This window comes from Staurois parvus, unplaced genomic scaffold (assembly GCF_062004578.1).
Source record: "Staurois parvus isolate SC_StPar_1 unplaced genomic scaffold, SC_StPar_1.0 ptg000151l, whole genome shotgun sequence".
NCBI classification, from domain to species: domain Eukaryota; kingdom Metazoa; phylum Chordata; class Amphibia; order Anura; family Ranidae; genus Staurois; species Staurois parvus.
In genome coordinates this window covers 21,511,389-21,522,848 of record NW_028317947.1, presented here as the reverse complement: position 1 = coordinate 21,522,848, position 11,460 = coordinate 21,511,389, and the positions used below count along the sequence as shown (strand labels likewise).

General features: G+C 42.6%; 1 protein-coding gene across 2 annotated transcripts in view; it reads left to right on the top strand.

Moving 5' to 3' along the window:
• The first annotated feature begins 4,980 nt into the window (after positions 1-4,980).
• SCN4A (sodium voltage-gated channel alpha subunit 4) overlaps positions 4,981-11,460 on the top strand; it is a 135,707-nt gene continuing 129,227 nt past the window's right edge. The window contains exon 1 of one of the 2 annotated variants that reach the window (XM_089674629.1): positions 4,981-5,130. The gene's annotated coding sequence lies outside the window, so the exon portion shown is untranslated. The remainder of the gene's footprint in view (positions 5,131-11,460) is intronic. The other variant, XM_089674631.1, reaches the window with a different exon arrangement.

The following is an 11,460-nucleotide window of genomic DNA, read 5'->3' as shown; positions in this document are numbered from 1 at the left end:
ACTTGTTTGGAATTCGACCCCTGAATGGGCTACTTTAGCATCAGCAGCAGGAGAACTTTATAAATTAATTAGTTAATGAGTAAAAGAAGTGAAGGTTCTAAGTGAATAATGATTACAGCCTTTACTGGATGGCAGTACATGGACTTAATTTCCATTCTAAAGCTACTGTCTAAGAACCTCTAAAGCAGCTGGTCTATACCAGCAACACCAATGAGGCCGATCTGACACTTGACTACACTGATGGCCCTCTGGGCACCACTTCGCATGTGATGGACTGATAAGTATACTATGGATCAGGGGAGGACTGAGAATTCATGGGGCCCCCGGGCAATAGGGGATCATGGGGCCCCTGTGTCCTCACCCACACTCAAACCACACCCAAAAAAGCCTATGAAAAGGTACTAGGGGCATCTCATGGGGCCCCTTACTGACCCTGGGCCCACGGGCAGTGCCCGAGTGCTCGAATGGTCAGTCCGCCCCTGCTATGGACGTATCTCTGCCTATGCTTTAAATATACACCACAATACATTTACCCACATATATTTGATGGACTCACACGCCATGTTGTTACCTGCACTTGAGAGCATCCTTTATTATATTGTACGAATCCAAGTGTGGATTTCTATTCTATTTGATTCAGACTGGGTTTATACAAATATCGAAGTACAGGCGTACCTCAGTTTATGAACACCTCGGTTAACGTAATTTTCGGTTTACGAATGAAAATCCATTGAATATAATGCCTCAGTTTACAAATTTTTTTTCACAATACGAACTGATTTATTGGTTTTCAATGCATTTACGATTTTTTTTTAATTATGTCCCTGTACAGTATTTATGCCTTTAAAGTGCACTTTATAAAGAGTTTTGAACAGATAGACTTTTTTTTTACTTTTTTATGACCTCCGGAATGGATTATTTGGTTTTCAATGCATTCCTATGGGAAACTGCATTTAATTTTAAGAATTTTTCGCAATACGAAATGTCCCAGAGATCGCATTAAGTATACACCTGTATACTTACATATTACCTTGCATCCACAAGTGGCTCTAGTTCAGAGCCAGTCTCCACGTATTGGTGGTGTTCTGCCTAGCTCACTAGACCTATGGACTATGCTCTCTTCAGGTCTGTTGTATGAAGTTTGGTATATTGAGCCGGATTTATACCACTTTGTAATTTTAGAAAGTCCTTTGTAGCCATCATTTCTTCATTATCACAGAGATATGGTGGATGGTGAGGTGCAGGGGCAGACTGACCATTCAAGCACTCGGGCACTGCCCGAGGGCCTGGGGTCAGTAGGGGGCCCCATGAGATGCCCCTGGTACCTTTCATTGGCTTTTTCATAGGCTTTTTTGGGTGTGGGCGATGACACAGGGGCCCCATGATCCCCTATTGCCCGGGGGCCCTATGAGTTGTCAGTCCGCCCCTGATGAGGTGCCAGTTTGAAAATACCATTTACTGGGAGGATTATTTGCATTATACTTGATATTTACGTTTACGTGGGCTTGCTATGGACTTTACATTCTACATTTTGTCAACCTTCAGCTTGTGTACAATTCACAAATTCTGAATATATTTGCTCTACATGGTAGGCGTATAAATATATCAGTGCTGGCAGTGAAGAATTCTGAATTATTGCACCCTTGGCCACGATTTTAACAGCTTGAGGTTTTTTTTTGGTTATTGAGCAACAGAGTTTTTTTTTTATTATATCATTCATATCTATCTTGGTGTGTCACATAACAAAATATTTCTAAACACTTGGAGTGGGGTTTGGTAGTCAATGACAGGATTTTTTACTGTGGTATTTCCTTTTTACTACTCTCTAAGAAACAGAAACCAAAAGATACATGTTCTCTTTTTCTGCAGTCCACTATATGTGAGTATATTGCTGAGGATGTCTGCCTCGATGTGTTTATCAAAGTATCACTCTTCGGTTGCAAGCCAAAGACTCTGGCCTGGGTATATCTCATGTCAGGAATCCTGTGATCGGCACATTTCCACATTTCTCTGAAGTTTGTCCAGAAGCTGAAGGACCAGATGCTTAGCTTATGCTGGAGGAATAGTGACAGTTGTACATGGCCTTTTCTACAATATGAATTCTAATGGTCAGGGCACTGACAGTCAGTCATATCCCTATAGCAAATTTTGTGGCTGGGACTCCAGTGAATGTAGAAATCAAACCTTCTCCAATGACTTGCAGTACAGTGTGCCTCGGTGAGGTTGCTAATGCATACAGAATATTGCACAGTGGTAGCTCTAGCATGTAAAGTAGGGAGGTGCTTATGCCAACACATAAACCCAGCCTCTCATACATTTGCTAAATTGCAATAAACAGCTTTTTATTACATTATTTGGGACTCTTAAAGCCAGCCTTCACAAGAAAATGACCCTCTTTTTTTTATGGGGGAGGGGGTGGGGGATGAGTACTTTTTCTTGGTGGTCTCTGCTCCCACTTCCTCAATTCTTGCATAGGTAGGATGTCATTGCATTGATCACCCCACCCACCCATCTTACATTCCAAGATCCTGCAAGACCAGGTAACCTGTGCCCTTCGATCTCACCCATGGACAGTTGGGAGCCAGCTGTGATCCATCAGGAAGTGACAGCCAGCTCCTGAAGCCAAGATGGCAGCATGGAAGATCTAAAGCCCTGAGAGGAATCCCCTCAGGGAAGACAACAATGGACTTCTTGGGTTGGTAGGTATCTATTTCTTAATTAATGTCCGCACACTTGGGTGAAGTTCCTCTTTAAAAGATAAGTTCACATTTTCTAACACGTTACACCCGTATTCAGGGCGTAACACATAACATGTTAGTGCTGCAGATGCCCCCATGCCGCCCAATCTCCTCTGTGATAGCAGACTGGGGATCTTCTTTCCATGTCTGCTGCCACAATTCAAAAATGCTCTGCCCGTGTCATTCATTCACAGTATTCTGTGAATTGGAAACTACAACTACCAGCAGCCTTTGCAGCTGTTGGCGTGTAGTTCTCAATGAACTACCACGACGCTGTTGACCGTTGTAATTGACTGCTCGTATGAAGTACAGGCAGACAGCTTACATACTGTCTGCAAGAGCCCTGCATAGCACCCACATTCTGGTTATCATGAGTGCAATGCTTTACAGGCTCCCAATTAAAAAAAATAATAATAATAAAATGCAAATTTTTTTTTTGTAAAAAGATTTGCATTTATTAAATTTTTATTTTAAAAGTACACTTATCCTTTAAGACTAGGGAGCAGTCTAACTGTCCCCTTCTGATGGTTCCCAATGGAGATGTGTGAATGGTGGATAAGGAACTGCTCCTGGTAGATGGTCTCATCAGTGGATGTAAAAATACAGTGCATAAAACAGAAACCATAAGGGAAAGTGGGCTGCTCAGGGTGTTAGTATTATTTATTAAATAAAAGAATAAACTGGATTTCCTATGACTATACACTTACTACCAGAGGTGGACTGACCATTTGGAAACTCAGGCACTGCCCGAGGGCCCAGGGTCAGGAGGGGGCCCCATGAGATGCCCCGGGTACCTTTTTCATAGGCTTTTTTGAGTTTGGGCAAGGACACAGGGGCCCCATGAGTTGTTAGTCCGCCCCTGCTTACTACACTTAGACAGTGGCGCTCCCCCTCCCCGGTTTTTGTGTTTGCATGACCATTGGTGGGAAAACTCCAGAATTTGCTTGAAGGAGAGACTGCTGACATTGTGACAGTGTGTTTCCTCAATTGGATTTATGTTATATATAGTACAGTATATATAGTATATGCTATATACTTTATTTTTATGAACATTACCTTTACATTTATTGCCAGCCATCCCTTGTCCCTCCACCTCTAAGAGTTGCATAGTGGCCTTGCTCCTTTTGAGCAGGGTTTTCAAGTATATTCCCTTGTGGGGGCATATCTGATATTGCTTTTCTGCAAGGAAGGCCATAGTGGCATAATCCATACTTGGCGGTAGAGATTGCACACAACGGTCCTGCCTTGCTTCTTGGGTTTCACGGGAACAGTAGCACTCCGGACCCCGAGACCTCAGCCTTGTCCCATTTATTTCACAGGTGTGTCAGCTGAAGCCCAAAACGTCCACACACTGGGAATAGACAACTTAACCCCTACCCAACACAGCCTGAACCAAACACTGACTTCTTAAACAGTTTCAATCTGCTTACACATGTATTAAGAGTCTATCTCTGTAATATATACTGTGTGTACAAGAAACATTTGATGTCATGTTATGGTCATACTGTACCTTGGTTAAAAAAAAAAAAGAAACTTAAGATGAAGGATTAAAAAGAAAGCTATACATAAACTTTAAAAGTGGTTGAAAGGCTAAATATTTTTATTAAAATAAAATATAAATATTTATTTTTAATAAAAAACATATTATACTTACCTGTTCTGTGCAATTATATTGCACTGAGCGGCCCGAACCCCCTTTTCAGGAGTCCCCCTTCGGTGCTCTTGGCTCCTCCTCTTCTGCATATTCCACCATTGCAAGCTGCTTGCTGAATGCATGGATACGCACTCAATGCCCATGACTAGCTATAGAACAAATACATTAAAGCAGAGCTCCATCCAAAAGGGGAAGTTCCACTTTAAGCCTTTGTCTCCGTGACAAAACTGCAGAAAAAGTAATGCAGGAACTACTTTAGATATCACACTGCAGCAAAATGCACATGTTAAGAAACTGACATTCATTAGATGCTATTTCAGTTCCCAAATCACACCGGTATGACCGGGCACTCAAGGTCCAATCATTAGAATGAACTGTGTCTAAACTCATCCAGCAGCGGTCTAATTTACCTAGCCACAGGAACACATGGCTCAGCATGCTATGAAGTGAAGACACACAACACAGATGTCCCCTGGGCCCTCACACGTGTACACGCAGCCCTTCTCCCAGCACATACTTGCATGTCATATCACTGGCCAAGTAGGGAATTAATGTCCGAAACCCGAGAGAGGCAAGTTTTACCTGAAGAGTTTGTTAGATGCTCAGATTTCAGGCATGATCATCTGACATCAGCTGCAGCTGTCCTGTGAGGAGTCTCTGGCTGGGACTCACACACTCAGGAATAGTCTGAGCCACAAAACTTCTCTCCTTAAGGATTTCTCATGTCCATCTGACAAGGTAATTCCATTTTTCTTTCACTCGATTAATGCTGAAACCTTTCCAGCCTGGAACAGATTATGGAGGAAATTACATACATATATTTCCCTACCTGACAGAGCGCCATGTGATTGGATTAACCCTTCCTGGCTTTTAAAGTACCTTGTCTTAGATCACCTGATCTTTATGTGTAGAGATATATATATATATATAGATATATATATGTATAGTTTTTTTTATTGCTTGGTAGCATAAGATACACCCATACTGGCAAATGTCTCATTTGCAAGACACTGATTTCGGTTGCAAATGACAGTTTAATAAATCAAAGAATGGTTTAAAATTTCAGCAGCTGCTGAGCCTTATATTGTCTAGTATTTTACCAAAGGCCTAGTAATTGTATAACAAAATTGTTTTATATATATATATATATATATATATTTTTATATATATATATATACAATGTAATTTTTATTTTTCCTATAACTCACTCTCTATTTGTATTTATAATAATCATATAAATTAAATTGTAACTGTAGCTCCTCCACTGTATTACCTTCTATCAGTGCATTTTGTTGCTTATATATATATATATTAGCAGCCAGGTCAGGCAATGTTACAGCTGAGTATGCTGGTCCTTTTACAAGTTGTATTACACGGTTGATTTATATGTGTGCCCAGGTTACATTGATTCATATACAGTATATGTTCTACTTATTACAGAGTTTTTAGAAAGCTCTACCAGCATTATATTAAATGATTTAAAAAAAAAAGCTGCTGAATATATTTAGCTTTGTATATGGTGACCTAATAAGTCACCGCAAAAGTGAAAAATATTCTCTAATGTTGTACACAGTCCTTGGAGGTGAGCTTGCAAGGAGAAAAAAAACCTGGTAATAAGATGGCCATGGAAAATAGGCAGCCCTTACTGGCACTGATAGGCGGCACTGATAGGCAGCACTGATGAGCTGGCTGGTCCTGTTACAAGTTGCATTACATGGTTTATTTATATGTGTGCCCAGGTTACATTGATTCATATACAGTATATGCTTTACTTGTTACAGGTTTTTAGAAAGCTCTGCAAGTATTATATTAAATAATAATAATGAAAAAAAAAAAGGCTGCAGAATATATTTAGCTTTGTATATGGTGACCTAATAAGTCATCGCAAAAGTAAAAAAATATTCTCCAATGTTGTACACAGTCCTTGGAGGTGAGCTTGCAAGGAGAAAAAAAAGCTGGTAATAAGATGGCCATGGAAAATAAGTAACTGAACTTGTAGAGCAGAGCCAAGATTTTGACATTAAAGGAACTGGATATGACAGAAATTGATTTATGGTGCAAAAAAAGTGGGCGGCAGAATAGGCATCAGGATGGGCGAGCCTGAAACTAATATTGTAAACAACTTTGTATGTATAAAACAAGCCTGTACTCCTCTTTTATGCCTTGTCCTTTCACTTGTACAATGTCTACAGCAGTTCAGTAAGTTTAGAACTTGTCTAATACTGTGGCCCTTCTGTTATTTAGATACGGCAATGGGTTTATTGTTTGTTCTTCTTCAGGGCCAACTCACCGGTGCATTGATCTGGTTAAAAATGTAGTAAATGTGGGTCCCCCCCCCCCCCATTTTAGTGTAACCTTAACCTCTTGGCATAGGCCACACGCAAATGTGCGGCCTCCCGGCATCTGGGCCTTGACGCCGAGTGGCCGCACATTTGTGTGCAATTTAGAAAAACATATGTGCTGAGAGCGTGCGCCATGCGCACTCCCAGCACACATGTCCGGTACTCACGGAAAGGTCCCGATCTCCTCTTTTGATCGGGACCTTTCCCGATCATGTGATGGCGTGTCACGGCGGTCACATGACCCTAAACCCTACCCCCGCCTCCTGGCTTCTGAAACCCTTAAAGGGCTGGGAGGTGCTGGCGCCAAGGGGTTAAAGAAGTATTAAACCCAAAAACACAAATGCAATATATTGCAGCTTACCAATCCTTTAATATCTTGGCTTCATTAGTTTTCATTTGTTAGGGTTTTTATTCTATTTTTCCCCTCAATTTTCATCTGGTGATCTGGCCAATGACACATTTCCTGTCTTAGGGTGTCTCTACTCTGGATGGAAAAGTGATAGAAACACTCTTTGTTCAGCAGCATTGTCAGTCTGAGGCAGGGGCGGACTTACCATTTGGAAACTCGGGCACTGCCTGAGGGCCGGGGTCAGTAGGGGGCCCCATGCGATGCCCCTGGTACCTTTTTCATAGGCTTTTTTGAGTTTGGGCAAGGACACAGGGGCCCCATGATCCCCTATTGCCTGGGGGCCCCATGATCCCCTATTGCCTGGGGGCCCCATGAGTTGTCAGTCCGCCCCTGAGGAGAGAGTAGATGTACTATACATTTTAGATAGGCTTTGATTTGTTAGTCAATTCTAACGTCAACTTAAGCCATTACAGCAAAAGTTTTTTGTTTTGTTTTTATGGGATAAAGGTTTTACATTAATGATAAAAAGCTGATCATTGAAAGCACCTCTGTCAGTGGTAAATGGTTTGTCTCAGCCCTCTGTCACTTTTGCTGGACAGCTTGGTCTGTTAAAGGAAGTTGAAAAAGAATAGAGCTACTGGCCGGATCAACAGGTGAAAATAAAAGAAGTAAATCCTGAAAAAAGGAACTAATGCAGCCACCACACCTAAGAATTGGCAAGCTGCAATATTTAAAAAAGAAATTGTTTGGGGGTTTTAATAACAGATTATTGCATGGTCCCATGGCAGCTGAGGCTCTGGGTCATGGTCAGGTACAAAGCAAAGCCAATAGTGGAAGAGAAGAGGGGAGATGACAAGATTGGAGAGGAGGAGCAAATTCATGGAATCGGTTACCACCACTGGAACCTGCAGACCATGGAGTATGGTAAGAATTCCTCTCTATAAAGTGTCTCATTTACATGGAAGCTCACAGTTGAGAATCAGGGAATTTTGCTGGTGGAGAAACTAGCCTGAAGTGCAAACAGCCATGGCCAGCAGCAGCACAGCCAGATTTACGACCTTTACAAAACAATGGTCACCGCCACCAATGTTTGCCTGTAACTGCTCATACCAGCAGCTACATGTGAATAGGGCTTCTGACAGGCTCTAGATCCAGCAGGTTGAACGGAAAAAAAAAAATGATCCGATTCCTCCATTTATACATTCAATGTAGATGGAGGAATCCTCAAACTGTGCTTTTGTATTCTGATGGTACGGAGCCTTCCCTGCTGTCAGAATCCAATGATCAGTGCTGCCAGCTATAGCCCACAGCATTGATTGATCAGAAAAAACCTGACAGGCTGGTGGTACAGAAGTCGATCGGTAGATTTGCTCAACACTTTACAATATAACGGGAGACAATACAGCAACAATACAGTTCAATACAAGAGGGATAGGAGGGCTCAGATCCTTGGAGCTTACAATCTAGGAAAAACATATAAAAGTGTAGCGCCAAACATTTGTATGTTTTATAACTTTTATATATTTTATGTACATTTATTTAGGTTTGTATAATACCTATTGGTGTCAGCTGCCTTATACCTCTAGTTAGCACAGATATTGTCTGTTTTATTATACCTATCTTTTAGCATTGGCTAAATGATGTAACCTCCCTGGCGGTATTCCTGAGTGTAGCTCGGGGTAAAGTTTCAGTACCACAAGCGGTAACCCCGAGCTACACTCGGGCTTACCATGCGGCGCTGCTCCGGGATCTGTTCTTCACTTACCTTGTCCTGCACTCCCGTGATGTCCCCCCTGCAGTGTCCCCGGCAATGTAATCCGGCGGATGCATCTGTCTTCTGGGTTCCGTCCCCTGTGACATCGGGACGTACGGGGGACAGAACAGCGGGAAATTTGAAAATGACAAAAAGTGACATTCACTAAATTCACTATAATCAATAATGACCCACCAAACAAAACGCATTGACTTGACAATACAGAAGCCAAAAAAGCATTACTCCAGACACCTGTACTACAATAAGCAACTCTTAGAATATGTGAGAAATAAATAGGCAATCATGACAATACACTGAAACAAACATACAATCCTAGCAATATGAGAGCAACATCCGGGTACCCCTGACAATACGCAAGCAACAAGCGAGCAATCATTGCATTGGAAGCGCAAACAGGCATTTGTGACAACATGTGGCAATGATGATAATAGTAACAGCAGTGACAATAAAAATGACATTTTCCATATTCCAGTCCTGCTGCCTTCTCTCCTTTTGTGGAGCTACTAGTTCCATTGCAATTGCTGTAACATATGTGGCTAAAATGGTTAGCACTTCCACCTGGCAGTACTAGGGTCGTTGGTTCGAATCCCACCCACGGCACCACCTGCCTGGAGTTTGCATGTTCTCCCTGTGCCTGCGTGGGTTTCCTCCGGGTACTCCGGTTTCCTCCAAAGACATGCTGGTAGGTGAATTGTGATTGTGCAGGGTTTCCTTGAGCCCTCTAACATATCAGACAGAACTACAACTAAACCCTTTTATTTTCTAGCTTTATATTCTGTATGGAAGAGAACAATTCTTTCCTTTCATTCTTTAGTTTATGCTGTTATCTGTTGCCTTAGGTGTTCAGTGAACCAACCAGTGTGGTTTTATGTGATATGGGGGGGCCTTGATTTCTTTTTTTTCTGTGTGTGTTCTGGTGCATTGCAGAGCACCTGTGTTTTGTAGATCCCTCAGGAAGCGAGGGGTGGAGAGGAACCCAGCAAAGCGGAACAAATAGGGGCCTGCACCATCAGTACCTACAGCAAATGCACAGTGGGCAGCACAGTGGCTAAATGGTTAGCACTTCCGCCTGGCAGTACTCGGGTCGTTGGTTCGAATCCCAACCACGGCACCACCTGCCTGGAGTTTGCATGTTCTCCCTGTGTTTGTGTGGGTTTCCTCCGGGTACTCCGGTTTCCTCCCACACTCCAAAGACATGCTTGTAGGTGAATTTGCTCTGGTCTACATTAGCCCTAATATGTGTATGTATGAATGTGAGTTAGGGACCTTAGATTGTACGTCCCCTGAGGGTTAGGGATTGATGTGAATGTATAATATATATGTAAAGCGCTGTGTAAATTGACGGCGCTATATAAGTACCTGAAATAAATAAATATAGCTCCACAGTGAAATTACATGGCCCAGCCTGTGTACAACCCAAAAGGATGTCAGAATAATAGAACCATTTGTTATTCTTACATATGTGAAATAAAGTAGTAGAGGAGGACATACCAGAAGAAGAGCGTGGACAGACGTTAGGAAAGGCTCATGCAGGGCAGAGAGGATGGAAGGTTCCCCAGAGGAACACTGCAAGGCTTACTACCTTGCCTCCAGGACTATTCCTGTCCAGCTCTGCAAAGAGGCTATGGTCTGCCTGGTGCAGATGGCTCTCTGCTTGGGTACCGAGTCAGACATGGCGGCACAGGCAGGTTCTATACCTACTCCTATCCATTTTTTCATTTTTTGCTGGTGCCCCGTTGTGGAGGTCTTCCTTTATTTCCTTCAGCAGGGCACAGTAAAAACAAACTATATAATTTAAAGGGAAATTTCACTTTTTCATGAAAATTTAAAAGGTGAACTAACTCCACATATCCTGGCCACACCTCTGATGGGACACATTCCCGGAAGAAGAAACCTCAGATGCTCTTCTTCTTTGGTCAGCATGGTTACGTAACTGTGTTGACCAATGAGTACTTGCCATTGCAAACACTATGATGGATACTCAATCCCGGGCTGTGTATTGCAATGTATGGTGGGCAGACTGCTACACCAGCAGCACGGGACCTCACGGCCACTATGTGCAGTGCGGTCTGGAGGGGTGGCCAGGATATCTTGGGTTAGTTAACCTTTTTTGTGAAAAGGTGAGCTTACCCTTTAAATCAATGGTCTCCAAACTGCTGCCTGGGGGCCAGATGCAGCCCTTTGCTTGCTTTTATACGGCCATCAGGGCATTATTCCTGGTGCCAGTTAAATTTTTAAGTACATATATTGCTTGCATTAAAAAATACCTTTCATGATGTATTGATGAATACAAAGCTGTATTCGATTTGTGTTGTATATATCATCTGGAGTTTAGCTTTAAAGCAGCCAGGAATAATGCTTCTACCACAAGAAAGAGAAAGGCTCCAAAGTGCTGGCCATCGGCTATATCTTTTAGACATAGGACAGCACAGTGGCTAAGCCCCGGTTCACATATATGCCTTGCGGGCCGCGTTTTGCGTGGGCATGAGAGTCCATTCATTTGAATAGACTCCCATGCCCCGTGACACGCAGGGAAGAAGTCCCTGCACCTCCTCCGAAAACGCAGCCCGCACAGGAACCTTGGTTCCCAGTACAGTTGCATT